The 3,801-nt window shown below is 34.9% G+C and overlaps 1 long non-coding RNA gene across 1 annotated transcript; it reads left to right on the top strand.

The window, feature by feature from the left end:
* Positions 1-1,800: 1,800 nt before the first annotated feature.
* On the top strand, positions 1,801-2,859 carry LOC131924331 (uncharacterized). Its single transcript, XR_009382858.1, has 2 exons — positions 1,801-1,890; positions 2,145-2,859. It is a non-coding gene; the product is annotated as an uncharacterized LOC131924331 (long non-coding RNA).
* The last annotated feature ends 942 nt before the right edge of the window (positions 2,860-3,801 follow it).

The raw sequence follows: 3,801 nt of genomic DNA, 5'->3' as shown, positions 1-3,801 counted from the left end.
GGAAGGGCACTGTGAGGTTTTCTTTGGACATGGTGCCTATTAGACCTCTAGGGGATTTCAAAAGAGATTTGGGTAAAAACTTTTATTCATTAGACCTTTAGCAGAAATGTACTGTTTCTAATTTTTCCCTTCTCCCTGTCTTTAGGTATTCACATATTATACTATGTAACTAATTCAGAAAGGATGAATGGGCTACAAGAAACAAGTCCAAAGCAGAAATGTGAATTTGGGTCTTCCAGTTTACAGATGAATTTTTAAAGACACAGACTTCATGAAATAAAAGTCAAGGGCAGAGCATGAATGATAGTTGTACCAAAGCTTAAAGACTGAGTGGAGCCAGTACTGCTTAAAAAAAATTTGACAATGTTGACTCAGAGAGGAAGGCAGAAAAAAAAAAAAAAAGGATTTTCGGGAAAAAGTGATTGCTTACGAGCAGGCATGCTAGCTTCAGTTCCTTTAAAGGAAGAGTCTGAGATAAGAATTGAAAAAGAGAAAATGTATTTGGGAATTTTGTTCAACTGTACTTCCTTCATAGGAAAGCATGTATTTAATGGGTTAGCATATGAAAAACTGTGCCTTGAATATAGTAAGTTGGCAATAAATGTTCACAACTTTTTTTTTTTTTTAGTTAGTTTTTATTGTCAATATGTTACACCAAGAGTCACCTGGAAAGAGGGAATCTCAGGTAAGGGATTGCCCATATCAGATTGGCTTATGGTCCTATCTGTGGGTAATTGTTTTGATAATTTATTGATATAGGCAGGCCTAGTCCACTATTGTTAGTGACACATCTGGGTAGGTAGCCCTGAGTTGAATAAGAAAGCTGCCCGAGCGTGATCCAACGGGAGTTAGCCAGTAAACAGTTCACTCCATGGTTTCTGAACCAGGTCTCTGCTATTAGTTTTTGTGCTCAGTGATGGAGTGTGACCTGCACGTATAAACCAAATAACTCCTTTCTTCTACAAGTTGCTTGTGGCCATGTACTTTGTTTGTTTACTTTTTTTTTTTTTAATCACAGTAACAGAAAAGTAACTTACACAATTTCTCAATGATGATCATTAATAATAATGGGATTAAAGAAAGATTTAATTATTCACTGTCTAACTGGTTCTGGAAATTGATTTTTTAACTAGACCTTTAGTAAGAATATACTGTATTCTAAATCATTTTCTTTTCTCTCTTTATATACTGTTTATTGTGATATTAGCAGGTAAATAATTTAGAAAGATGTGTGGATGATCAGAATTTTTAAGATGTCCTGTGTCTGAAATGAATTGACTCTACTTACTTGCCTTAATAATTCATTGTTGGTTTAAAAAGCCTCTCTTAGAACTCTAGAATTGTCACAATGGGATTTGTAGAACTCATTCTAGTCCATCTCTCAGATACTGGCTGTCAGCTTTTATGGTAGGAAAACAGTTGGTCTATTTCTAGGCTGAACTTACAATTCAGAGCTTTTATCTGAGAAAGGAAACATGTGGAGAAACAGAGAACATTTCTTCCAGCTTCTGTATCACCATTCCATGAAAACAGAGGTGGAATAAGACACCTGCACCGTCAGTTTGCACACATCCAAGAACTTAGGCCTGATTGTTTAGTGTCTTGCTGCTTTCGGCCACATTCCTTACAGAACAGAATGTGCATAAGGAAAGAAAGCTGTGTCTTGCTTCATATCTTGCCACTTGGAGTGATCAAATTTTGTTATTTCTAAGTCTAAAAGATATGTAGAAATATCTTTTTTTTTTTTTTCGGTACTGCACTCATTTGTAAAGGCATTTCTAATCTTTTTTTTTTTTTTCTAGATAGAGTCAGGGATTTAATACAAAGCAGCTGGTGAAGAACACCTATTTGAAAAGCACCCCACCCATGGGATATTCGCACTGCTATCATGTACGTCACACATTACATCATTGATTTGACTTTAACCTCCATATGGGCAGAATACCGGGAAGGAAAGGGGAAAGCTAGGTTTTAAAGACAGTGTGATTAGATGATCACCTCTTGTCCTTTGCAAATGTCTTTGTCACTGATTTCTATGACTTCAGTGAGTTGCAGACACCTTGAAAAAGCATTTGAGTCGAGTCTGTATGCCATTTATGGAAGTACTGACTGCTCCAGAGCTTTTCATGCTTATTTTGTTCCAGTTCCATGGGTGATGGTGATTCGTTAAATTCAACTCAAAGTCAGAACATATTTCCACCATAAGAATCTTGAATGGTTATTTTAGAGTGCCTTAGGAGTCCCTTAGAAATGTTAATACCACACTAAGAGCCAGGGAAGAGCCATTAACAGACTGAGAATTGGAACTGCAAAGTGAAAATGAGATGTCATCTACATAGGATGAAACGAAGCAAGGAGAACTCTGAAGGACAACTTGGCTGAGAAATAATGGCTGTAGCCTGTGAGGGAGAGCTGAACCAAGTTAACAATAAAGGTACATATGGAAGAACACTGTAAGGACAGTCACTGACTTATGTGATTGACTCCATGGTGTGGTGACAAAGCACCAAGCAGGCTTTATATGAATCTCAACCCAGATGACGAAGATAATGGAGAAGAGAGGAAGATCAGATACTAAAACAGGTCAGGAAAAGTGGAGCTTCACATTCATTTGGGAGACATCGTGATCATGTCACCTGAGGATGGATTACAACACTGGCGGTAACCCTGAAAATAAACTTCAACAGATTCACAGAACTGTAAATATTAAAAGCAATATCTAGACATTCCAGAGTTAGAAAGCAGTGATGTTAAATCAATAGACAAATTAAAATATAACTATACAGCTGACATCAATATTAGAGAATGAAAAAGAAAATAAACTAAAGTAACAAGCTTATTAAATGAGCTTTGAATATATGCCATTGATCCCTGAGACTCATTGTTTTGCCTCTATATAAGCAACACACAACACAGACACTGAGAATAAACAGAGTTTATCTACTGTGATGAGCAGTGTTGATCTGGGACTGATTTAACTTGAGTGAGGCTATTACTATAAATAAAGACCATCATTTAAAAAATAATTAAAAAAGGATGAAATGAATAAATGTGAGGTGTTGGTTCCTAGAAAGACTAAATATAGTAAAAATGAAACTGTTTCAAGTTAATACACAGACAAGAATTCACTAGTTACCAGTCTTGTTGGAGGATTATAAAACTTTGATCAATGAGCTGGGCATAGTGACACACACCTTAATCCCAGCCTTGGGAGGCAGAGGCAGGTGGACTGTACAGAGAAACCATGTCTTGGCCAAAAAAAAAAAAAAAAATCTCCCCAAAAATCAAAAAACAACAACAAAACCAACGTTTCATCAATGGAAACAAACTTTCAGAGAAGAAAAAAGATTTTTTTCTGAAGGTATATGTGTTAGACTTTCCCTCCATATTGTTTGACTATAAGATAAGTATCTAACATAGGTGGTATTATATTTAAGTATAAAAGACAATACTCTGTCAATTTTAATGTATTAATTCTAACTTATTAAAATTAAGTGTAATAATTAAATGTAAAAATTAACTAGTAATAATTAAAAACAAAAAGATGAGTGTCATTGTAATTGTAAGGGATAATTAAATGCATATGTGAGGGTAGCGTAAATTTGTATGTCACATGTCAGTATATATGGGTGAAGAAATATTTGTATATTAGGGTAATAAAATCACTGTTCATAAACAGCTGAGCTGAAGAAGGTTTTAATATTTAAAAAAAATCAGAAGAATAGTCATACAGTCTATTAAAATACACACTATAAAATATAGTATTAAAATGAATCAGGAAAATATGTTGTGAGTATAAAA

This window comes from Peromyscus eremicus, chromosome 14, assembly GCF_949786415.1.
Source record: "Peromyscus eremicus chromosome 14, PerEre_H2_v1, whole genome shotgun sequence".
NCBI lineage: Eukaryota > Metazoa > Chordata > Mammalia > Rodentia > Cricetidae > Peromyscus > Peromyscus eremicus.
This window is presented reverse-complemented; position numbering and strand designations above follow the sequence as displayed.